The sequence below is a fragment of the Eleutherodactylus coqui genome, chromosome 1 (genome assembly GCF_035609145.1).
Source record: "Eleutherodactylus coqui strain aEleCoq1 chromosome 1, aEleCoq1.hap1, whole genome shotgun sequence".
Taxonomy (NCBI): Eukaryota; Metazoa; Chordata; class Amphibia; order Anura; family Eleutherodactylidae; genus Eleutherodactylus; species Eleutherodactylus coqui.
The window spans coordinates 23,029,944-23,057,362 of NC_089837.1; the positions used below are offsets into that span (position 1 = coordinate 23,029,944).

The 27,419-nt window shown below is 43.7% G+C and overlaps 2 long non-coding RNA genes across 2 annotated transcripts in view; both read left to right on the forward strand.

The window, feature by feature from the left end:
• The window catches only part of LOC136619850 (uncharacterized), a 97,398-nt gene extending 80,091 nt beyond the window's left edge, over positions 1–17,307 (forward strand). The window contains exons 5-6 of the long non-coding RNA XR_010791060.1: positions 8,154–8,190; positions 17,003–17,307. This is a non-coding gene — a long non-coding RNA (uncharacterized lncRNA). The remainder of the gene's footprint in view (positions 1–8,153; positions 8,191–17,002) is intronic.
• The window catches only part of LOC136619854 (uncharacterized), a 491,210-nt gene that overhangs the window by 214,025 nt on the left and 249,766 nt on the right, over positions 1–27,419 (forward strand). The window lies entirely within an intron of this gene.

Consider the following 27,419-nt stretch of genomic DNA (forward strand, 5'->3'; position numbering starts at 1 on the left):
TAAGGACACATATGCAACTGACAGTTCCTATGTTAAAAATTGCAACGGACTGAAAAAAAAAAACGCCAGTGGACAAGAGTACATTCAAAACTAATTGCTCTTGAGAAAAAACGCAAAGGAAAAAAAATCGCCAGTGGGTGGGCGCCCTTAATCTGCAAAAATAGTACAACAAAATAGTAATATAAATGTTGTATCACCTAATCATATCTACCTAAAGACGTTAGCTAACATATCACTTATATCCCACGGTGAATGCCGGAACAGCAAACATTCAAGAATTGTTTTCTTTATTTAGCCCCTCCCATAAAATGAAATAAGGAGGGATCAAAAAGTCATATAGGCTTCAAAATGTACCCATGAAAACATAACCCTGTATCACAAAAATCGACAGGAAACTCTCTTAGTTACAGATTTCAGATTCGTACAGCAGAAATGTAAATGATTGTTTGTAAGTTTATTTATTATGACAAAAGAATTAAGACCTGAAAAAGCTCCACTTTGGTTATTGCCATAATTGTAGTGACCTCCGGCATAAAGGTAACATGACTGTTCTTTACTAGAGATGAGCGAGTATACTCACTAAGGCACATTAGTCGAGCAAGTAGTGCCTGAGCCGAGTATTTCCCCGCTCGTCTCTAAAGATTCGGGGGCCGGCGCGGGTGACAGGTGAGTTGCGGGGGGGAGAGAGGGAGAAAGATCTCCCCGCTCTCCCCCGCCCTCCCAGCCCCCCGAATCTTTAGAGACGAGCGGGGAGATACTCGGCTAAGGCACTACTTGCTCGAGTAATGTGCCTTAGTGAGTATACTCGCTCATCTCTATTCTTTACCCCACAGCTGCGGCCCTGCTGACTCCAACCAGTGTTTTACTTTTGTTCAGGCTCCTCATTCTCTCATACATTCTCTTAATAAATTCTGTTCTTAGCACTGTTGATGTGTCAAGTGGGCGGTTCCAGCTGTGCAGGGGCATAGCTAAAGGCTCAGGGACCAGGGTGTAAACGTTTAGCTTGGCACTCCGCCATACCTTTATGTGTACCCATATCTAAAGCAAGTTGCTTACAACTGCAAAACACATTAACATACATGGTCTAGCCCCTTGGCATAAGCTTTCCAAACATGACTCATTTCCTGGACTATGTGAGAATCTGTTTGGAGCCCCTTAGGCAGCTTTCATGTTTTTTGTTGCATTTTTGAGCCACGTGAAAATTGCCTAAAAAAATGCATTCACTATTAAAGACTGCATATGGATTTAAACAATGCATGCATTTTAAAAAGTCCTTGATGGGTTTTTTAATTATGTGTACTGATACCAGCTGTACATACATAATTATATACAGTATATACCCAGGTTATACCAGCATGGTGCATATCACTATACACAGGATGTATAAGTTATACCAGCTGAGCTGTAGTGATCGCCCATTTAACCCATTCAGAGCTCTAAGAGACAAATCTCTGAAAAGCCTGACAACCATTGCTATATATTTAGAGGGTTGCAAATCCTTACATCCAACCCCACTGACATAATAGCTAAGCAGGTGCCCTTTAAAGAAGCTTTTTTTCCCAATTAGCTGCAGCAAAAATTGCAAAGGACCCATTGTTGGACATCCTATAGAGAGAGCAGAGGTTGTCATTACGTGTGTGTGTGTGTGTGTGTGTGTATATATATATATATATGTGTGTACTTATGGCAAAGCCCTCCCTGACTGACTTGCCACTGATTCTCTAACTTCCTGGTGTTGTACAAATGTAAAATTTGGTAAGACCATTCTAAATAGAAAAAGTAAAAGGGTCACAACTTGAATATTTAATGCTAATTGCAAATGTATTAGCATCCCTGTGTAATGTAACTTCCCGGTGTACAAGAGTGAAATTTGGCACAGCAATTTAACTGATCTTTGTGTATATATATACTGATGAGAATCGACCTCACTTCTATGTGTATATACTGAGAACAATCTAACTGACCTCTATGTGTATATACTGAAAGGCTGTAAAGTACATAAGGAAGTGGCCATGGACTGCAGGGATGGAGCATACCTTTAAAGCTGAGAAAGGCTGCAACCTCCAGTCTGGGGGGAAATTAGAATAAAAAGGGGCATTACCGTTAAGGGTAAAAAGTGAGGAGTGTGGGAGGGGTGGCACATTCTGTAGAGGGACATTGGTACATGCAGTCTGAGGAGAATCTATCGCTCCTCTATGTGTATACATAATTTACTCCTCGGCTTCTCTGAAGTACCCATGAATTTATATGATTTTTTTTCCTTGCGAACAGTTAAACACCTCTACCAAATTAACTCAGGCAGAGCTGGATATATCAGCTAGTTATGACATATTAGAGCTGGATCTCCTCCAGGGACACTTGTTCTGCCTTCATGGTATAATACATACCCCCTTGTCTGCCTGTATGGTGCTGTACACTGACTCTTGTCAGTCTCTCTGGTATTGTACATACGTACGCTTGGTATCTCAATGGTTAGCAACGTGACCTGCAGTGTTGGGGTTCTGCTTTTGACTCTGACCAAAGAGCACATCTGCATGGAGAGTGCTTCCAGGTTTTCTACAGATTACAGCTTATTTCTCGGGTTCTCAGCAGCAGGACACTTTGTGATCAGCTCGCTGTCAAGGAACCAGAGATGAGCAAGCACGCTCAGATAAAGCAGTTACTCGAGCGAGCATCTCGAGTAACTGCTTACTGGTCCAAGCAGGCTCGGGGGGCGGCGGGAGGTAGCAGGGGGAGAGATCTTTCTCTCCCCCCCCCCCCGTTACCCTCTGCCACCCCCCCTTCTCTGAGCCTGCTCGAACGAGTAAGCAATTAGTCAAGAAGAGCAATGCTCGCTCAAGTAACTGCTTTTTTCGAGCGTGCTCACCCATCCCTACAGGGAACCCATCATAGAGATTGTCCAAGGTGGGGTTCAAGACTCCATGGAAGGATGAGATTATCCAACTCTTCTATTAAATTGTCTCTAGTGTGTATATTAATCTCTTCACAACCACATAAAGTAAATATATGTTGTTTGATGTAGAAAGTTTATGGAGCGGACTGGAAAGCTGAGCGTGCTCTATACTTGGTGAGTGCAGGCTGTTCTCAACTGTTAACAGTCGTTGGGAACAGCTGGGATCAGAGTTAGGTCAGACCATGGCTATTTACCTACTTAGATGCCACGGGCATTGCAGCTTGGAGCCTTGAATCGAAGCCTGTTAGGGCTTAATAAGCAGTAAGTAAAACTACTACAGGTGTAACATTGCTGACGCATCCTGCATTGCTGGGCTACTGAGTTAATTTCTTACTTGCACAGTGAGGCCCCCATTCAAACTGAATGGCAAAAGATGTGCTACTCTAATATTGTAATGGCACCTGCTGGTCTACGACATATAACATGCCAACCTTCATGTATGCTGTTGCTACATCTGTATGTTATATACTATACAGAATTATTGCAGTTTATCAACTGACTGCAAGAAATCAAGTGACTGCAAGTTCAACTCCCCTACTGGGTCTGAAAAGATGAAAGGAAAAAAAAGTTTATTACCTATTTGAAAATATTAAAAATATATTAAAAAATAACTTTCTCTATAAAAAACCCAGACAATACAAAACATAATTGGTAGCGTCATATTCATATGGTTGCTATTACATGAAGACAGTTAACACTCGTGTAATAGCACCAATTGTTGGGATGAGAAATGGAAATATAAAAGTAAAATAGAGAGAAATGGGAATTTAAAAATCTTTGGTCATGAAAGGGTCTCTGGAATATGTTGGGGCTATGGATACATAAATAATTCCTTCTCCTTTCTCTCAGATGCCGCTGGCTTGTGTGTACCCGAAACAGGTAACTAACCGAGAAATGTCTATTTATGTTCCTTATGTCAGTAAATGAGGTCACTGTCAGATCTGGCGAGCTGGAATACGCCGCTACATACGGACCTTTACCTCAGCTGTACGGAAAAGCCGTAATCATTATCCAGGATGAGAAATCCACATCCTGGGGGGGTAAATGTTGTATTACACTGGGGGTCAACGGGCGACGTCTGTAACTGTACGGGTACATATAGCCGGTATAGACATACAGTTGGATATGTCCGGGGGGTACATTCACCGCACATGGACACATAGAATGGCTCCAGGATGAACATCCATGTAAGACAGGGGGGCACAACCTGCGGCCGGGGGCTACATGGGGTACGTGACACCATTCTGTGAGCCTTCCAACCATCTGGTCACAGATATGATTGTCTAAGTCTGGTTGCAGTAATACCGTGGGAGCAGTCGGGGGGGGGGGGTACTAATAGTACACGACGTGGCGGTCTCTGAGACCACCATAGGAATGGGGGGTCTCTGTACGGTGTAGCACTTTATAAAGGAGTGTATCTGGAATCACAGGTAATGGGGGCTCTACAAAACACGGAGTGGAAGACAATCGTGATTGTGAATATAACTGTGGGGACGGCTGGTGGCGACATTGTGAATGGTCCACAATAACGTCTCTTCTCTTCCCTGCAGTTTGCTTGGTGGATAAGACATGTGTGGCGATGGTTTCATCTGGAATTCATATAATGAGTATGTTGTGTTCTGCAGTATTTCTTTCACTCAGGAGCGCTCAGACATTTTTACCTTCCAATTTTCAGACTAAAAAATCAGTCTAAAAATCATATAGAAGTAGCGCCAATTCTGCATGTACTCGCAGGGGCTTGTCCTCTTGTCTGATTCTCAGACAAAAACATCATGTCAGTGTCCCGCACGTTGGACAGCCTACAGACGGGATGTCTGTCTGTCCTAAACTCGTTGTACCCGAGAATCTCAGATGCAACCAGTTATTTATTTTTTTTGCCTGCCTCTGGTCCAACAAGAAAGGAGGAAGGAAGGGGGGGGGGTGGGTAGAAATGGGCTGAAGTGGATGGACATTTGTCTTTTGTTAGCCTAGCTGTTACTATGTATCTATGTGTATATAGTTATTGGAGGAGATTTACATTTTCAATAAAATAACAGTTTTCTGGTGAAAATTGTGGCACAAAAACTGCATTACATGCGGTGCACCATATCTGTTCTGTTTTTATACACTTTTTCAGTTGCATTTCTGTCTTCTCTGGAACAGGGGTGTGGCTTATCATAAAGGGGTGTGGTCTATATTTCACCAAAACTATAGCATAAACTATGCCAACTATACTAGATGGTATAAAATTCAACAGCTTTAACATCTGGCATGAGTCGCTGTGATGAATCTGGCGCCAGTGTATTTTGGCTATGTATAAGGTTGCCTACCCACTAGTGATATTTTTTCTTGCGATGTGAGAGAGATGATTATAAAACCAATGACTTTCGATGGTTTTATACTCATTTGCAATTTTTTTTTTTTTACTCCCAAGCCTCGCAGCGCAGAGAAAAAATCCACGATATCGCTCAGTGTCCTGATGTAAATCATTAGCGCTTCAGCACTGCGTGTTACTCGCGTAAACTATATACACAATCCGCTCGTGTGAGTGAGCCCGCAGTTTGTGTCGCCTAACCGGTAGGGTTTAAGCACACTGGTGGATGCATGAATGAGTTCGCTGCTGTGGAGACTATTAGCGGATGAACCAGGGGAAAACCTATTTTTACTGTTCAAATTTTGCGCTATTACACACAGGGGCTTAAAAAAAAAGCTGGACGATAAGTCCTGTCCTATCTTATCTCACACGTAGAAAAACTGCGAGCGAAGGATAGGGCAAGTCCTAATACTACATGCGAGACTCACTCAGGCAAAACGAAACAACTGCAATGATGTTCATCTGAAGCCGCCCTTAGACAGTATTAAACACGTCTTTTTAAGCCCTCAGTACATGTGCCCCATGGTGTTTTGGTTTTTGGACTTGTCTTGACTCTTTGTGACTTTGCCCTTCAGCTCCTGGGGGGTCTGTTACCCGAATCCTGTAGTACATCACGTTTGCACCTGAGAGCTCTTTCACATGAGTGTTGTTTTGATGCTGAGTAGGTGCTTCAAAAAATGGCATCTAAAAGAACCCATGGTTTCCTATGGGTTCTCTCAGATGAGTTTTTTTTTTTTTGACGTGCCGAGAAAATTTCCCGCCATCAAAAGATAGGACATGTGGAGCCGGCCGGCAAGGGGAGGGGGGGTGGGAGTGGCAAACTCGCTAATACCAGCCGCGACATGGTAATAGCTGCTGCGGGCAACCTGCAGTGTATGTATGCTGGCCAGAATACTGTCAGGCGGAGGCAGAGAGTTCAGCTCTGCTAAACTCACTTCCTTTCCCCTTCCGCCCCTTGCTGGCTGCCAGCAAAGGGAGGGCTCAGGCCGGGAGCTTAGCAGAGCTAGTGTGATAATCTCTGGCAAGTCGACAAGGGGAGGGAAGGGGGAGCAAGTTTAGCAGAGCCAGTGCTAATTTCCCTCCCACCTCCCTTTTCCGGCAGCTCTCATAGGCTCCCATTGGAGTCTATGGGACCGGCCAGTGTATTCCGTCAAACGATAGGTCCAGACCTATCTTCTCCGGTCAGCGTAACAGCGGCCAGTCAGAATGTGCACCGTGTGTGCTATCTTTACTGGTCGGAAAATCGCCCATCTGAACAAATACATTGGAATCTAATGCAGCAGCTGGGCGCAGCAAAATTGCCACGAAAAAAAAAACGCTTGTGTGAATAAAGCCCGAGAGATGGGAAGAAAGGTAACAGAAATACCCTCCCACCCGGGCGCTGCGCAACTCCTATTACTAACCTCATCATTTCCATCCGGCAGAGATTGTGCTCACACGCCCCGACTGCATTACATGTAAGCAACAGAAGAACTGTGAATACGTCCATAATAAAGGGTAAGTGACCCTCCAGTCTTATGTTGTTATTAGTAAGACAGGAAGCCCCATGCAGACTCCTGGCTGGTATTATGGAGTGTAGACAGGGGCGTAACTATAGGGGATGCAGCGGATGCAGTTGCACCCGGGCGCAGGAACCTTAGGGGGCCGATAAGGCCTCTTTTCTCCATATAGGGAGCCCAGTACTATGAATAAAGCATTACAGTTGGGGGCCCTGTTACATATTTCGCATTGGGGCCCAAAAGCTTCAAGTTATGCCTCTGGGTGTAGATGTAGCAGAGCTCCGTTAGTCTTCCCACTTTACCTTCTGCATGTGATGATGGCTCTTCCAGTACATTTAGGGTTAAACATTTGGGCGCATGTGCTAAGATGCTCACCGCTATGGAGTGTATTGACGCATGAAGCAGGTAACATTCTTTTTTTTTGGACTATTAATGCTCTGCGCTGCTGCTTGAGAGTCTGAAAAAAAAGCAGGCAGATAGATCCGACCGAGCAAAACTACGTGTCAGAATCCACTGAAATCAATGGTTTGGTTGTGTCTCATTTTGCATCCATGATTTTAACGGACGCAAAACGGAACAAAAAGATTTTCTTTTACAGGAACACAGATGTTACTCAGTAGTAATCTAATGCCTGTATATACACGGTATACAGATCATATCAATGTTATGTAAACTGCATATACATTGGATACAGATTGTACAAAGACTGTATATATATTTGTGTGTGTGTGTCTATATATATATATATATATATATATACTATAGATTGTATATAGACTCTGCAGAAATTGTATAGACTGTATATACATGTATATAGTGTAGATTGTATACTCTACATAGATTGTACAGACTGTATATACATGGTATATAGTGAATATTGTATATAGACTCTACATAGATTATATAGACTGTATATACATGTATATAGTGTAGATTGTATATAGATTCTACATAGATTGTACAGACTGTATATAGATGGTATATAGTGTAGATTGTATATAGACTACATAGATTGTATAGACTGTATATACATGTATATAGTGTAGATTGTATATAGACTCTACATAGATTGTATATAGACTCTACATAGATTGTATAGACTGTATATACATGTATATAGTGTATGCCGATCCCATTGAAAGCAGTGTTTTCTGGCAGAAAGCAGCAATAACCACAGCGCTAATCAGTATGCGGGGCGGGTGTCACTAAACATTTACTGGGGGACTGGACCGGAGGCTTATACCACCCTGCGCCCAGCCCAGCCGCCCCTGGACACGTCACGTCTTCTGTCACCTCTCTGTTGTAGTTAAATTATTCTAATTTATTGAAACTTTCCTTCCTGTTTCAGATAATATCCCAGCAGCAGATTTCAGGCTCCCCGACAAGTAAGTAAACTCCAACAGTCTATGTGTAACTGTACAGCTGTCATGGCGGCGACCCATCATACACATATCAATACATTGTAGGTCTAGTCTCCGATTTAAGGCTGGGTTCACACTGGGCGAATTTGAGACACAGTTGTCTGTCAGTGAGGTAGTAGTAAGGGCAGTAAGTCAGAGGGAGAAGCGCACAGAGGATTCGGAGGAAGAGCTGCTGGACGATGAGGTGACTGACCCCACCTGGTTTGCTAAGCCTACTGAGGACAGGGCTTCAGAGGGGGAGGCAAGTGCAGCAGCAAGAAAGGTTGGAAGAGGTAGTGGAGTGGCCAGGGGTAGAGGCAGGGCCAGAGTGAAGAATCCCCCAACTGTTTCCCAAAGCAACCCCTCGCGAGAAGCCTCCATGCAGAGGGCTAGGTGTTCAAAGGTGTGGATGTTTTTAAGTGAGTGTGGACGACCATCAAACAATGGTGTGCAATCTGTGTCACACCAAAAGATCAGCCGGGGAGCCACCACTACCAGCCTCACCACCACCAGCATGCGGAGGCATATGATGGCCAAGCACCCCACAAGGTGGGAGGAAGGACATTCACCACCTCCGGGTCACGCCACTCCCTCTTTCCCAGTGCCACAACCTGCCACAGAGAACCAATCCCCCTCCCAGGACGCAGGCACGAGTGCCTCCCGGCCAGCACCCACACCCACACCTCCACGGTCCTCCACTCCATCCAGCAATGTCTCTCTCTAACACAAGCGTTGGTCGAAACCTTAAATACGCCACCACCTATCCGCATGCACAAGCTTTAAACGTGCACATTGCCAAATTAATCAGCCTGGAGATGCTGCCGTGCAGGCTTGTGGAAACGGAGGCTTTCAAAAACACGATGGCGGCGGTGGTCCCACGCTACTCAGTTTCCAGTCACCACTATTTTCCGGTGTGCCGTCCCCACCCTACACCAGCACGTCTCCCGCAACATAAATCGTGCCCTCAAAACGTGGCTACTGGAAGGTCCACTTAACCACGGACATGTGGACAAGTACTAGCAGGCAGGACCACTATTTCTCCCTGACGGCACATTGGGTGAACTTGGTGGAGGCTGGGACCGGGTCCGCGCCTGGGATTGCTCTTTTCCTACCCACACCCAGAATAGCGGGTCCTACCCTGGTGCTGGTATCTGCGGCGTTTTATGCCACCTCCTCCAAACGCTCCGCCTCATCCTCCTCCTCTGCCACCTCTACCTCTCAATTAAAAAGTGTGAGCAGCACGTCGCCAGCAGTCGGTAGCACGTGGCAGCACAGCGGTGGAAAAGTATCAGCAAGCCATGCTGAAGCTAATCAGTTTAGGTGACAAGAGGCACACGGCTCCCGAGCTGTTGCAGGGTCTGACAGAGCGGACTAACCTCTGGCTTTCACCACTGAGCCTTCAAACGGGCATGGTCATGTATGGCACATTTCCGCAAGTTCACCACGGACGCTACCACCCAGAGGACGCTGCAACATCGGTTTCAGCTGCCACAGCACCGACTGCTGTGCCACGTGCCCACACGCTGGAATTCTACGCTGCACATGTTGGCCAGGCTGTACAAGTAGCGTAGAGCAATAGTGGAATACCAGCTGCAACATGGGGGGGCGGAGTGGTAGTCAGCCTCCGCAATTCTTTACAGAGGAGTGGGCCTGGATGCCAGATATCTGCCAGGTCTTCGGAAACTTTGAGGAATCTACCCAGATGGTGAGCAGCGATGCGGCAATCATTAGCGTTACCATCCCGCTGCTTTGCCTGCTGAGAAGTGCACTGCTAAGCATAAAGGCCGACGCTTTGTGGTTGGAACAGGAGAGGGGGAGTGACAGTATGTCGCTTGATAGCCAGACCACCCTCATGTCTATATCTCAGCGTGTTTTGGAGGAGGACGGGGATGGGGAGGGGGAGAAGGGGAAGAGACAGCTGGCCACACTGCAGAGAGTACCCATGCTGCTTGCCTCTCATCTGTTCATCATGTATGGGCTGAAGAGGAGGAGGATGCTGAAAGTCATCCTCCTAGTGAGGACAGCAATATGTTGCCACTTCACAGAGGCAGTAAGGTCCCAAACAATCAGTCCCGCTTACTACAAGGACCCTAGGTATAAAGATTCTAAAAATTAACTAAAAAAGCGGCGGCATGACAGCCTTAATGGTGGACTGTCAGCAATATGCAGTCCACCCTTAGGGCTGTCATGCCGCCGCTTTTTTGTTTTATTTCTACTTTGATTTATTTCTGATTTAGGGAGGGCATTTTTCATCTTGGCAATATGCAATATCCTCTCTTAGTTTGCATCTCGACCCTGTAACCTGTAATGAGCCTTATATCAATCTAGCCTAGCAGGACTTATTGAGGCCGAGTTTGCAACAACTTCTGTAGACGGCGCTTATTTACTCTCAAGTACAGGCTAACCTGGTATCTACCTAGGTATTATCCTATGGGGAACCACTGTACTTCGACTTACCCGCATCACTAGCATTTTTAACATTATGTGTGATGCGACATACTGATCAACTTACATGAGAGTCTGATCATAATTATCTGAGCAACTAAATCTCTGCAACTGGGTACAGAACTGGTACAGTATCCTCCACTGACGTATTTGTATTGGATTATAGTCCTTTCTAACATATAACATCTTACCCCTTTCTTTCACCGTGAACTAACCTCACTACAAGATTACATATCTGGAGTTATCTGAGCCCCTGAAGAGCCCTCACGGGCGAAACGCATTGGGAAGTTGTGAGGGTATATTGGAATTAAAATAATATAACATCTGGATACTAGTGAGGGTATACTTCAATATACTACATTACACCTTTCACTATTCACATATTGGACTATGAGTACTATATCCAACCCCAATTATTGGAACTATATCTAACTCTGGCTAAGTATAAGCCATTTTTTGATATATACGATCTTGATTACGGAGAATGTGTGGTTGTAATCTTTTTTCTGGCTACAGTCTTTTTTCTGGCTTCTGGCTAACTATCGTGAATGATACTGTGTTTAAAGCGAGACTTGACAAACATGCTCGCACATTCCCTACCTTCTATCAGAATTTTTTGTTTGTTTGTACATAAGTTTTTAACTAGATTCCAATAAAAGTTAATTTTTAGAATCTTTATACCTAGGGTCCTTGTAGTAAGCAGCAATATGTTGCATTCTGGGTCCCTGGCACACATGGCTGACTTCATGTTAGGCTGCCTTTCCCGTGACCCTCACGTCAGATGCATTCTGGCCAACACGGATTACTGGGGGTACACCCTTCTCGACCCATGGTATAAGGAGAGCCTTTCCATTCTCATTCCCGAAGAGGAAAGGGGTTCGAGACTGATGCAATACCACAGGACCCTGGTGGACAAAGTGATGCTAAAGTTTCCATCTGACAGCGCTAGTGGCAGAAGACGCAGTTTAGAGGGTCAAGTAGCAGGGGAGGCGCTGGGATCAGGTAGCATGTGCAGCGCAGCAGGGGAACACTCTTCAAGGCCTTTGCCAGCTTTATGGCTCCCCAGCAAGACTGTCACCACTCCCATCAAGACTGAGTTGGAGGGAGCACTGTAAAAGGATGGTGAGGGAGTATGTAGCCGATCGTACCACCATCCTCCGTGATCCCTCTGTTCCATAAAACTATTGGGTGTCAAAGCTGGACACATGGCACGAACTTGCGCTGTACGCCCTGTACGGAGGTGCTGGCTTGCCCTGCTGCTAGCGTCTTGTCAGAGAGGGTGTTTAGTGCAGCTGGGGTAATCATCACAGATAAGAGTACCCGCCTGTCAGCTGCCAGTGCCGACATGCTTAAACTCATAAAGATGAACAAAGACTGGATTTCCACTGGTGGAAAGCAGCGAAACTTAATGATTCTTTTCGCTGCAACAGGAGAAAAATGCATAGTCTATCACCACAAAAAAGGGGGGAATTAGCTTTGTCAATCACTCTCGGATATTATTACTCCTCCTCCTCCTCCTCCTAAAACAGCATGTCATCACACTGAACTGCCAATTATTTTTGCGACCCAAAAGGCTATGTTTAAAAGTTTTTAACAATTTTTCAAAGTTTCAAAAGTATTTATACTTAAACAGAAACCAATTTTTTTTACAGGGCTGCCTCCAGGCTATGTTACAAATTAAGCAACAGCGAGCTGTATCTTTAAACAGTGTTTCACCAGCCCTCGCGGTTGAGCAATTTTTTTAGGGGTACACTTCTACTCTTGGTACACCAATTTTTCAGGCCTTTGCCTATACTGTTATCTAACTAATTTTTCTGGCCTTCGCCTACACTCTTGGTAACCAAATTTTTTCAGGTGTTTACCTATACTCTTGGTACACCAATGTTACTGGGGTTCACCTATACTTTTTCTACAGAAATGTTACAGAGGTCCGCCTATACACTTGGTACTGAAAGGTTTGAGGGGTTCACCTATACTCTTGCTACAGAAATGTTACAGGGGTCCGCTTATACTCTTGCTGCATAAATGTTACTGGGGTTTGCCTATACTGTTGCTACAGAAATGTCAATGGGGTCCGCCTATACTCTTGCTACATAAATATTACTGGGGTCCCCCTATACACTTGCTACTGAAAGGTTTGAGGGGTTCGCCTATACTCTTGCTACAGAAATGTTACTGGGGTCCGCCTATACTGTGGGTGCACAAAGGTTTCCCATTGTGGTGTTCAGCTGCCTGACACCTACACAGAATGAAGTGTGTGGGGACACATGGATTTCCCATAGCTATTTAACTCACGGCACCTTGAGTCACTCAAGGTGGAGGCTGGGACCGAGCCTGACCCAGGGCCCGCTCACGTACTTCCCACACAGACTATTGTGGGTCCTGGTCATGGTTTCTTGGCCTTGTAATACCACCTCCTCCTCCATCTTGGGTTCTGGGGATCAGCGCTGGGCAACATGTATTTTTCTCTCGTGTTACCACAGTTATATGAGACAGTGCTTTGGGCCAAACAAAAGGAGCGTTACTGCATTAATGAGATGTTCACAGGTGCACTAGCATCCGAGTCCACTTTATGCCTATGATTAATGAGGGTTTGAGCCGAGGCCGAGGTCCTTGGCGGGTTGAAACTGCCTTGTTTGGGAGCTCTGATTTCTTTTTGTGTAATACTTTCCTTGGGTTCCAGGGGCTTGCCTATGATGTGGGTGCACAAAGGCTTCCCATTGTGTTGTTTTACCTGTCTGGCTGAAATACACTGACTGACTTGGCTAGGGTGCAGACGGCTTTCCCCTTGTGGTGTTTTACCAATCTGGCACAATTACACTGAATGACTATGGCAGAAGTGTAGGCCGTGGTTCTGGTTGGGGTGAAATTCGGCCATGTTTGGGCACTCTCTTTTCTTCATTATTAATACTGCCTTTAGTTTCAAGGGCTCGCCTCTGCTGTGGGTGCACAAATGCTTTCCCATTGCATTGTTCAGCTATCTGACACATACAAATAATGAATTGCGAAGAAATGTGGGCCGAGGTCCTTGGCGGGGTGAAACTCTGCCATATTTGGACCCTCTGATTTCTTCCTGTGTAATACTATCTTTGTGCACCCACAGCATAGGCGAGTCCAAGGAACTCAAAGACTTCCCATTGCGGTATTGAGCTTTCTGACAACTACACAGAATGAATAGTGTGGGGACACATTGATTTCCCATTGCTATGTAACTCGCGGCACCTTGGGTCACACAAGGTGGAGGCTGGGACCGAGCCTGACCCAGGGCCTGCTCACGTGCTTCCCACACAGAGTATTGTTGCATTGTGGAGATGTGTAGAAGTGCTGGCACCTGAGTCCCCTTTATGCCCACGTTTGCGGCTCCTGATAATTGTGACGGAGGTGGCACGGGATTGGAATGATGATCGTACGTCAATTTATCATCAATTCTCAACAGCATTGTGGGATATCGCCCACACTTTCAAAGAGGGTCGCTGCCTGGCCCTGCCAACCCTCTGCAATGTGTTCCTCCGGTTCCTCCTCATCCAGTACGCACTTATAAATCAACTTCAGGGTGGTGTGGCTATGAATCAAGCAGGTGGCATGAGGCCAGCAGAACGCCGCACAGGGAAAATTTTGGGTGCTCTGTGGATGTATGGTTGTGCGGGGGAAGGGGGGGTGGACAGCAATGCCAGCATGTAACCCAGGAGAAGAGGCAGCGGTGTCACCCACAGGCAGTGATTGTCCTTGGTTGCCGGTAGTGTGGTGCTTAGCTGAGATTTGCCTGCACGTGTGGCTTGCTAATGAGGGTTTATCCCAAGTAAATTGTTAGGGGGGTGACTGCAGGCTCTTGCCCCCATTTTGGCTTAATAGTGGGACCTAGGAGCCTCAGATGCAGCCATGCATGCTGCTCCTGCCCTTCCCTATCTGTTTCTGTGGGGTTTACTTGACTTTCTGATGTTTTCTGGTATTTCACCAGTCATCACCTATGCGGAGCATTGATCCAATACAAAAATGCTCAAGTCCCCCATTGACTTCAATGGGGTTCATTACACGAAACGAGCTATTGAGCATTACGAGAAGTTTGACTTGAGCAACGAGCACCCGAGCATTTTGGTGCTCTCTTATCTCTACTCTGTACTCCACTTTCTTGATTTTACTCCTTTGTCCCGTGCATTATACTGTACCCGTCCTTGCAGACCTGTACTCTGACTAATGCATTACTCTCTGCTACTTCTAGACTTGTCCTCTGCCTTCTATACTACTCTGTGTTCATCCTTGTAGATTTGTCCTCTGCTTTCCCATCACTCTGTGCTTCTCCTTCTACACCTATCCTTTGCCTTCTGCATTACTGTGTTCTTCCTTCTAGAACTGTCCTCCTATATCTACATTACTCTGTGTTCCTACTGAACCTGTCCTCTACCTAAATAATGAGGTATTATCCACATTCTCTACCACAACTTCAACCGCCATCCTCTTGCAGTTTATTACGGCAGTTTGACACATTGTAAAACAGGTATATGACAAGAAATACCAAAGCAAGATAGATTTTTTTCACTACTTCTATCACCATTCCATGCGTTTCATTTCTAGTTCTCTGCTGCAAATCTCCCAACCAATATCCACCTTCTGTGCACTCTCTCCATATCAAGTTCTCACTCTCTCCCTGACCCATATATAGCTTACATGCACTATTTACCTTCTTTAACCACCTCACACCTTATTTGCATTATTGAATAGTGAAGAGATAAGAATAGTGAAAAAGGATTGTTTGGCATGATGAAGGGCAGAGTAATAAGTTCTGAGTATAAACTTGAAATGGACAAAGTCTGCTTCCTTATCTTCCAGCTTGTTTTTAGCACTTTCACTTCTTTACCTGTTGTGAGGTGGCTCAACCGTTCAATATCCAATAGGAAATAATATTAGAATCAGCAAGAATCTTTAACCCTTTCCAATCCACTGTCTGACATCTGAAGACATTATGATTTAAGGCTGTACAGCTCCGATGTTGAAAGACGTCCGTCAGGGCTCTCTTACTATATATTGCCAGCCTCTCTGCTGTCGGAGCCTGTCCAACGTGTCATCTCATGCAGTACTGGCTTCAGCCAACAGGTAACACCATTGTATAAAAGCAGAAAAAGAGTAAGCCCCCTAGGAAAACTAGGATACAAATTGGATTGGAAAGGGTTAACGCCCTTCCCATTTCCAAACCCCTGGAATGCCTAGTTTACTCTTGTCTAATTACCTTTCTGTCTGCAAACTTTCTTCTTGACTCCTTCTAATCTATTTTTCATTCTCTACACTCTATAAAAAAAACATTGTAATTGTTGTATTGTTTTGCATTTATCCATGCCTGAAAGCGCTGCGGAATAAATTGGCGCTATACAAATAAAGATAATTATTACTATTATATTTATAATTATGCTATGTTACTCTGTGCTCACCATCTAGACTTCTCCTTCTTCAACATTGTTCTGTCTGCCTTCTACATTACTCTGTGTTCCTTCTATTAGCCCTGTTCTCCTCTATCTACAGTACAATGCTCTATTCCTATTAGACCTGTTCTCCTCCATTGACACAGAACATTACTCTGTGTTCCTCCTTCTAGACCTACCTTCTTGCCTGTAGAACTGTCCTGCATCTATATTATTCCATGTTCCTCATTGTAGTTCTGTTTTTCTAGAGTTCACTTTAGACTTCTACGCTACTCTGTGCGACTCCTTCTAGACTTTGCCTCTGCCTTCTGCATAGTTTGTCACTGTCCTTTCATAAAATGTCTCATCCCCTGTCATCACATCCTTGGCTATGTTCTGGATGTCCTATTACCTTACCAACAGAACATTTAGTGTTCTCCATTCACACACCACCTCTGCGTCCCACCTTCTCTTTGTTAGTATCCCTTTAGGGCCTGTCCCTGTACACAGACTCTTCTTAATCTATAACTATGGAGTAGGACAGCTCATAGGATCCCATGGCTTTCCTAACACATTTACACTGATAAGACTTAAATTTACCTCTCTGGTCCAGATATTATCTCTCTACTACCCAGAGTTCCAGAGCATCCACCAGCTATATTCCCCTTCTCCTCTCATTTGTCAACACTCAACATGGAGGAAGCTAAATTCATAATTTTTCCATTATATCACTCAACCCCCCGGTTCCCCTCTGTCACCCCCCAAACCATCAATCACAGCCAACAGCTGCACACTTTCTCCAGTCTTGCAAGTCTGCTCCCTCGGAATAACCTGATTCCACCCGATCTTCCAGAATGCACATCCAATCATCAGAACCTCCTACCGCCTCCACCTCAAATATATTTTCCTATATGTCTTCTGTGTAGATATATAGCATTAATTTCTCTCCTGTACTGCAGGCTCTGAATCCCGCTCATCACTCCTGGTATGAATTTCAGCAGCTGAAATTACCTGCACAAACAAGACTTTGGGGGCTCATATATTCATGTAGTAAAATATACTGTGATTAAAGTAGTGAAATCAATGATCTTCTGATCTTCAGTTTCCTGATGAATAATGTCGGATTCAGTGATCCCAATAAACACAAGGATCAGATCTGGTAATGAGACGTAATTCTCTAATAAGATGTATAATGTGCAGGAACTGATTGTAGAATAATAGAGAAGTGATTGTAGAGTCATAATAAATCCTGTAGAGCATCACAGTAAGGTCTCCTCTCTTGTATTATTGTGTAGTGAACGGCTACATGTTGTACACCCTTTACATGATATGTCAGCTTGTGTTTGTGATGACCGGCATGGGTAGTATGCTTTGTGCGAGTTCCATAGTATCACGGTGTAAGCACTTCTCCATTTCAAGTGGTGGGTTTCAGTTTTACTCCCCAAACCAGCGATCACAGTGACAATAGAGGGTAGATGGTGTGATGCACTGTGTTGTACTCTTCTCTCGGTGTGTTGGGGGAGTGCATTGCAAACTCAATGAAAGTACAGAAAATAGAAGGCAAATTTAATCACGGCTTATGTTTAGCAGTAATTTTGGTGGTTACAACATCTGTAATATGGAGGCACAGTTCACTTTAAATAAAAAAACAACAATGTGGAAGCATAAAGGGCATTATTACTAAATGGGGCCAATGAATAGGCTCAAATACTAAAAGGGACCACAGAGAGGACACTAATATTGATTGGTGCCATAGAGGGGGGCAATAGTAATAATTATGTCCACATAGTTAGAACAATTACTAATTGGGGCCACAGAGGGAGAGTTATTAGTAAATGGGGTTATAGAGAATTATTACTAAATGGGGTCACACAGATTGCGAGATGGAGCATACATCAGACTCCAAGACAGTCCTATGTTCACCCTTAAAATACTGCCACTGACCATTTTACTGCAAGACAGGTCAGCCGCCTAAACTTTGAGCAGACACTGGTATGAGTACTCACTACACTCTAGCAATCAAAGTCACAATCTTATCGGGGGCTATAGGTTTTTAAAGAGTGAGAAGGACTGAACTAAATAAAGGTTACAAAGTTATTAGAAAAAGCTGCAATGCTTTCTGTTTTTTACCTAATGAATCAAGTTTTATTGGAATCAACAGTGCAGAAGACATAGGAAGAATAAGATCTCACAATAGAGTGCAAAGGAAAAAACAGCATACTGAGTATATTTGATTAAAATAAATATTTAACATTTGGACTTCACATATTAGCAGCAGGCCATAAGGAGAATGCCCAAAAGAGTAAGGTAATATACTTTGACATAATGAGTATGGCTATATTGCAAAAAGATTGAGTTCTAATATTCAATATTGTGGGGAAAAGGGGGAAAAAATTAGGCATATCGGGACTACACAGAAAAACATTTCAGTTTGGCCAAGCAGGCACAGCAATCACAAGCAGAGACGCTCCATTGCCATTAAAAAAAAATTAATATGACATGGAAGTTACAGTAACAGTGTAGCACACTGTGCTATGCAGTTTTCACTAACCTATTCACTTCAGTGGGTAATATGGGACAGGTGGTCAGGAATTCAGCACACGTTTCTCATCTTAGCCAACAAGTGCTTAGATGGGAAAACTCCCTTTGATCCCTCAGTGACCATTCATATGTGTTTTCACATCCTTGGTGTCTGAGCTTTATTCTACAGGGCCGTGAAGAGAGGTCAGCCCTGTAAAATAAAGCTGCGGGGTCAGGAAGTAAGACAGCTGCCTCCTACCAGAGGAGCTCTTACTGGGGGCCACAATGTGTCGTCCTTGATCACATGATCACCGTTATTTAATGGATAACAGCGATCACATGACAGTGTTTTAAAAACTTTAAAAAATTAAAGCTTCATCTCTCCTCACTGATCCAATCGGTGAAGATAAATTAAATTTTTTTTACCTGAGACCTTTGGAGATGTCTTCTGATGACATTTTCCTTCACAGACCGTCACATGTGCAGAAGCCAGGGAGGGCCTGGGAAATTGAAAACCTCCTTGCTCTCAGCTACTTTGGTACTTCTGAGTCTGGAACAATGACCAGGGGCGGTGCCTAGTCACATGAGCACTGTTATCCAATGGATAACAGTGATCATGTAAAAGTTAAAAAAAGATTCAAAAGAAAGAACCCCCATCACCCCATTATGACTGCTCCTCACACCCTGGTTATGGATGACACATCATCCGTAAAGTACCACCACCTCCTCTTCCTCCCAGTGACAGGCACACAGCAGTCAGTCTGCACCAGGCAGCCATTGGGATCCCCTCTCTGTTTCACCCCATGCCAAAACCCCCGCGCCCTCTGAAGCAATCAACATGGATCAGTCTGAGGAGCTGTTTGATCATTCAGCGTCATGATTGTAAACCTGGCAGTCCACTCAAGAGAAGGATGATGATGATGAAGAAGAAGAAGTGAAAGATAGTGAGGTGCTTGACCCAAAATGGACAGACAGATAGCAGCTCCCAGGAATGGGGGGAAAGGCAAACATTGTGGGGAAGTACCATGCTAAGAGATTGCAGCACCATGTTACTGTTTGCCATGAAAGGTGGTGAGTTCTCCTTCAATGTAAGTCTTCAAATATAGACTGGAGAGACATCTGTCTGGGATGATTTAGTGATCCTGAATTGAGTAGAGTATTGGGCCCGATGATCCTGGAGGTCTCTTCCAGCTCCACCATTCTAGGATTCTAAGACGGAGTATGGCATCGCAGACAAACATAAGGCCTGTACCATCACCATCAGCTACTAGAAGTTACTCTGGCACCAATATCAGGCCCATAGCCAGGTTTGCTCAAATGACATGTGCAGCCTTAACATTCTGTTAAGGAAATTCAATCACTCCGTCAATATGCTGCGAGGCTCCAAATTAGAGGTGGTTATGGCGGCCGCCATGAGAAAGCAATGAACACAGACATCATGACTGTGTCTAAAAGCAATCTGTCTTTATTACAAAACATCTTTCTTTATATATATATATATATATATATATATATATATATATATATATATATATATACACACACATATGCTTTTTGCTGAGTACCATCCTCTATTTCTATTCCTGTAACAATCCAATCTTACTGGACAAACATATGAATGTATAGCCGTCACAATCCCCTATTTGAAACAGTCCATCTAGAAAAGAACCTTTGTAGTGGTACTTTTAAGGGTTCTAAGCCACCCCTGCCGGTCTTTCTTTATTGTCTTCTTTGCCGTATCCCCACTGTTGTTGCTCTTTCAACGATATCGTAGAGGGAGCGATTACAGATAATTTGCTTGTCTCCGTATTCCACAGAATGTCCAGAAATTGCAAACACTCAAAAGAATGAACAAAAGAAACAGTATAAGTAATGGGTGAGACATAAAATCCATCATCTTACCTGCAGTAGGTGACCATCCAGTAAAAATATCATACCAGTGATATTTGGTGTCTACCTGGATCTTAGTACCTATGCTGACCAACCTATCTCCTACCCATACAGTTTGTTTTTCTAATTCCATAAGGGAGAGGTTGTTAACATTCAAATGCTTTTGAAGGTGTTCAGTGTCTTTCATTAGTCTTACGATTCTACCCAAGGATACAGTCAGATTTGACATAGGGATAGTATCTGGGTGCCAGTAGTGCCTTAATACAGCTTCAGTATCTGGCAAAAAGGTGTAAGTTTCTGTAAACCAATGTATCACCAATATGTTTTGTAAACATCCAGAAAATGGAGTGGTGAGATTATACATACTGGTGGTGTTAGTTTGGTTGGTAGCAAAGCATATATATTGGGGGCCAACTTCTATCAGCATATGGAAAGACGCAGGTAGCACCATCCAATCGCATATGCTGCCTGATGGCTGCAGGAAACATGGCTCATATGTGGCTGTACTCCGACCGCATACTAGGTCATCCAGTGTTACGTCACAGTTTTCTATGCCATGGGTTTTATTTTCACTATCAATCATCGTACTTGTGAACTTGGGCAACCAATATTGGAAAGCATATAGAGGCGGTCCAAAGACCACAGGTAGTACTCCAAACTTACACATCAGGCTTGTGTCCTTTACCTAATAAAAAGTCATTTCTCCAGTGCAATACTCATCATAGCATTTTACACTATCAGCCCGGGGCCGTATCCAAGATCCTACTGGAATTACATTCTTGAGAATATTTCTCCACAATTTTTCATTTTTTGTCATCAAATCTGATTGTGCTTTGTCCTTCTCGTGAATCATATATACATATTGCAGGCTACATTGTGTATAGTTTATGAATTTACTCATATTTGCAAACAAATCCTTTTGAGCCGCAAAACTCAGATTAAAAAGCATTAATACATCCTTATCATATCCTGATGCAAGATGATGGAGAAGGAATATGGAGGGCATCCATGGTGCCTGAAAGTTGACCAGATTAGACACATCTCTTCCTACCCCTGCCATCTTATTTTTCATTACTTCTAAATCTACTGAATTTAAGACCCCTGTGCCTGCTCTTACTCCTCCAAGAAGAGTATCATACCATTCTCTCTTCATTCTAGAGCATGATTTCATTACAGGGAAAGATATATTAAAGTCCACTACTGTCCTCTGTTGTTTGGTTGAGACATTTTTACATGTATGGGAAATCCTAACTAAATTATCAGTATGTACCATGGGGTTGTTTCCAGCAATGTCAAAAAATGTAACCACATTAGAGAGTTATCTATAGGAGTACCATTTATGCACAGGAGAGTATATGTATCTTTTAAAGATATTGTCTGGTTTGTGCCTCTCCCAACTTGGTCACCCTTGCACATCAACGTTTTTGAAAGATGCTCATATGGGAACTGTTTATCTATATGAGCCACACATCCTTGGGTTAGTTTATAGCATGAGATATTTACTCTACTGTTAATGTTTCTCCAAGGATGCTCTCCTTCCTGTATCACATATGAACGACCCCTAAATTTAGTAGAGGGGACATATAAGCCACTGGTTTCTCCTAGTGTAAAGTTGGTTGTTGTGCACCTATGATGGATTTCACATATGAACTCCTCTTGCTGTCTGGCTTTAGTTCTATTTGTCCATCCCCATTAGCTTTTAACAACACCTCCTTTCTTAGCTTTTGCCAATCTCAACTTTCCCACTGGCGTCAGGGTCCAGGCCCTGACGATAAGCAGGAGAGTTCCCAGCACCTGGAACAGTCTAATTTCTCTCAGATTGTGGTCTCTTAACCATCTCGCAATGTGAGGCATGTACCCAATTGGTTTTACCTTCTAGTTTGACGGCAGTACTGGTTGTGAGCAGCACTTGATACAGGCGGTCAAACCTTAGTTCCAATGTCCTCCTCACGTGTCTCTTGTAACTACCCAATCTCTGGACTGCAGATCATGCGTTCCTTCAAGAAAATTTGGATCTGGAATTGAAGAAAACACTTGGTTGTGTGTTGCCTTTAGGCGTGCATTTAAGAACATAACAGTCAGTTAGACTGGGCCTGCAGCAGCTGTGGAAAGTACAGACCCAACCTGCGTGCACACGCAGACAAGATTTGATATGGTGATAGCCCTGTCTTTCTGTTAGGCACATATCTGACTGAGAAAAGGGCCAATGGGAGGCACTCAGTCCATGGTTTGCCTGTTCCTTTCATTGCTTTCTGTATTTTTAGCTTTAGGGAACCATTTATTCTTTCTACCTTCCCACTACTTTGTGGATGATAAGGGGTGTGAAATGCCTGGGAGATACCCACCTGTGAAATGTGTACCTCTGTCTGACTCGATTACCTCTGGTACCCCATACCTGCAGATTACCTCATTCATTAGCATCTTTCCAGTTGCCTTGGTGACAGCGTAGACCTCAACCCAACCTGATAAGATATCATCAACAACAAGCACATATTCATACTTCCCAACATGTGGGAGCTGAATGTAGTCAATTTGCAATCTCTGAAATTGGTAAAGTGGCCTAGGCCAGTGTTTTTGCGGGACCTTTACCTTCTGTCCTGGATCGCTTATGGCACAGATCATGCAAGATTGGACAAATGATGTAGCAGGTATAGAGAACCCAGTGACCACCCATTCTCTCTCAAGCTTCAGTAGCATAGCTGCCTTCGATAAGTGAGTCTTTCCATGGATAAGCTGTGCCATCATGGGGTACAGGGATCGTGGTAGGCAAGTTCTGCTGACTGTTCACCATACGCTATCCTGTTCTGCTGCTCTCATATTAGTCCATTTATCCTTTTCTTCTTTGCTGGCTTGTGACTGTAATGTCTTTAGTACATCAATGTCCAAAGGTCTATCAAGGTCCAAATCATAGTCTATGACTTGTGCGGTCAGTATCTTCTTTTCTTCTTTCTTCCAAGGCTTGAGGGCCACTGCCTTTGCAGTGAAGTCTACTAGGATGTTGCCTTTTGCTTCTGCAGTGTTGGCTTTGGTATGAACTTTCACCTTTAGGATTGCTACTTTGTCTGGTAGGAGTAGGGCTTTCATGAGGTTCTGTACTGCTACACCATTCTTAACGGGTTGTCCTACAGAAGTTAAAAATTGTCTAGCCTTCCATATTGGGACGTAATCATGAGCTATGCCAATTGCATACCTGGAATCAGTGTAAACGTTTGCCGTCTTACCTTCTGCCCCTCTACACGCCTCAGTGAAGGCCTTCAGTTCCGCTTCTTGTGCTTAGACATGCGGAGGCAGAGCTTCTGTTTTTAGAACATCATGTTGTGTGACTTCTGCATACCCGGTATGGAATTGGCCATCCTCACCTTGATACCGTGAACCATCTACAAAAATCTCAAAATGTGCATTGTCAATAGGCGTTTCAGTAACTGATTCAAAACCTGCAGTTTCTTGCTACATCAATTGTAGACAATCATGTTGGTGTTCTGCATCAAATAAATCAGAATCATGCTGTAAAGAATTTAAAAATAACTGATCTGCAGTACCCTGATCCCCCACTCCCCCATTTGAATCGAGATACTCGATTGGAAAAAGAGTAGCCAGGTTCAAGGTAGTGCACCGTTGGAAAAATATGTTAGGGGGCATGAGCAAGGCACATTGCAACCTTATTTGACGAGTTTGAGACAGATGTTTAGGCTGTACTTGAGTGAGTATACTCTGGATGTCATGAGGGGTGAGAACCACTAGAGTGTAGTCCAGGACCAATTCAGAAGACTTGTCCACCATTGCTTGTACTGCTGCCACGGCACGGACACAGGAGGGGGCTCCTCGAGCCACTGGATCCAATCTCATAGAGTAATACCCAAGTGGCCGTGGACGTCCTCCATGTTTTTGCGTCAATACTGCCGTCGCATGACCAGGAAATTCAGTGCAGAAGAGAGTGAAAGGTAAAATGTAGTTAGGAATTCCCAGTGCTGGAGAACTGAGAATAGAGAGTTTTAGTGTATGGAAGTTGGCAGTTGCATCAGGAATGAAGCAGAACGGATCCAAGGATGGCAGTATGAGACAAGTCCCAAAAAGGTGCAGAGTTTGGCAGCAGAAGAAGGTACAGAAATGGCTTGAACTGCAGTTTTGCATTCTTTTGTGAGATGTTTGGTCCCTTTAGCTAGGCAATGGCCTAGAAACACAACATTTTGTTTACAAAGCTGTAATTTTTCCTTTGAAGCCTTGCAGCCATTTTCTGCTAAAAATTTTAGAAGAGAAATGGATGCAGACTTTTTCAGATCCTCAGCACAAAGCAGAAGGTCATCAACATATTGCAACAGCACAGTCCCATTAGACGCAGTCCAGTCCTGCAAGACAGATTGGAGTGCCTAGGTGTACATGTTTGGAGAATTCTGCGCACCTTGTGGCAGGAAGGTCCATGCACCCTTTTTTCATTTCTTTAAGTTTAAAGTGGTTGTCCCGCGCCGAAACGTTTTTGTTTTTTTTTGCATAGGCCCCCCGTTCAGCGCAGGACAAACCCAAGGGATGTGTTGAAATTTAAAAAAAAAAATTTTAATTACCCGAATCCCCTCTCTGCAACTTCTTCCTTCTTTTCCTCCAAGATGGCCACCGGGATCTTCACCCACGATGCACCGCGGGTCTTCTCCCATGGTGCACCGTGGGCTCTGTGCGGTCCATTGCCGATTCCAGCCTCCTGATTGGCTGGAATCGGCACACGTGATGGGGCGGAGCTACGCGATGATGCGTAGAAGGGGACAGAGCCAGAACGCCGCTCGTGCCCGGACCGACCAGAAGGGAGAAGACCCTTCTGCGCAAGCGCGTCTAATCGGGCGATTAGACGCTGAAATTAGACGGCACCATGGAGACGGGGACGCCAGCGCAGGGAAGGTAAGTATATAACTTCTGTATGGCACATATTTCATGCACGATGTATATTACAAAGTGCATTTATGGCCATACAGAAGTGTTTAACTTAACTTGTCCTTGTGGGACAACCCCTTTAACTCAATGCCCTTTGCTGTCTGTAAAAGGGCCGGAGATTCAGACTGTCTCTACTCTGGCTTATCGTCTATGAGTTTAGATTTTAGGGGTTCCCATAAACCTTCTACAAAGGCCATACTAAGTACATGTTCGCAACTGTTCTACACCCTCTTCTTTGTCTTGCGTTGTGTTAGAGAGGAACAGAGAGACTCCTTCAATTTTTTTCTATGCCCAGTGTTTGATTATTTCTTTCTCATTTTATTTTCAGCCATTGAACAGTCTATCTATATAAAGACGAAAGCCCTCACTGACTCACTGACTGACTGACTGACTCGCCAAAAGTTCTCCAACTTCCCGATGTCGTAGAAACATGAAATTTGGCACAAGCATAGATTATCTTCAAAATAGGAAAAGTAATTGGGTCCCAACTCGATTATTCAATTCTAGCGCAAAAGAATTGGCGTCAAAATTTTAAGTACATAATCTAAATCTGTCACTTCCCAATGCCATAGAAACTTAAAATTTGGCACGGGCATTGATTATGACATAAATAGGAAAAGTTCATAGGTCCTAACTCGATTATTCAATTCTATGCGCAAAAGAATTGGCGTCAAAATTTTACGTGCGGAATGTAATTTTTTCACTTTACAGTGTCATAGAAACGTGAAATTTGGCACGAGCATTGATTATGTCATAAATAGGAAAAGCTTATGGGTCCCAACTCGATTATTCAATTCTATGCGCAAAAGAATTAGCGTCCAAATTTTACGTACATAATCAAAATCTCTCCCTTCCCAATGTGATAGAAACATGAAATTTGGCGCGGGCATTGATTATGTCATAAATAGGAAAAGTTAATAGGTCCCAAATCGATTATTCAATTCTATGCGCAAAAGAATTGGCGTCGAAATTTTACGTGCGGAATGTAATTTTTTCACTTTCCGGTGTCATAGAAACGGGAAATTTGGCAGGAGCATTGATTATGTCATAAGCAGGAAAAGCTAATGGGTCCCAACTTGATTATTCAATTCTATGCGCAAAAGAATTAGCGTCCAAATTTTATGTACGTAATCAAATTCTCTCACTTCCTGATGTCATTTTATATGAAGGAAACGTTGCATGGTTACCTCCCCGTGGTGTTTCCTGGGTAACGCAGAGAACTATGCAAAATGGTGAACATATCTTTTTCCTCAGTATCTCTAAAGTAACCACGACTTCATAAGATTTTCTGTGTGAACACCAGATAAACACCAGTACCAAATTAACTCGGGCGAAGCTGGGTATATCTGCTAGTATTTCATATACCACAACATGACTCACATACGGGACCTTTACACACATACAAAAATTCACAAAAAATGACGGATACACATTTATGATCAGGACCAACAAATGTATGACACTCTAATTCTCCTGTGCAGCCAAATATAACCAATTCTCAATTCACATTTCTTTGCACAGACAAGTAGGCCCTCTACAACACAGTACCCGACCCTTTGGAATTTAACTTATCTCCTATAGAACACAGAAACTTCTCTAGACAAACAATAAAACTGTATCACAGGTTTCACTCCCTATAACCATCTTCTTTTATGTGCAAATAGCCTGGGCTGTGAGTCTATTTAGACTTAACCTAGAGCGTAATATATTTGCCCCACCTTACAAAACTGCAAATTCACACACACTAGGGCTTTAGTCATTCATATACAGACTGATAAGTTTATCAGGTGAAGTAGAAACTCGGATTGAATTTAGTGTACATAGGACTGCCGACAGCGAACAAAACACACACACACACACACACATATATATATATATAAGAAAAACTCTTATGCATCTCGGTTTTTACATGTTTTCTCCAGTATGGGTTATCTAGTGGCAAACACAATACAACGTATGCCTATTATCACCCACATACTTATATTCACCACTTAAGTTAGCAACTATAATCACTGTTAAATAGAGATGAGCGAACATACTCGTCCG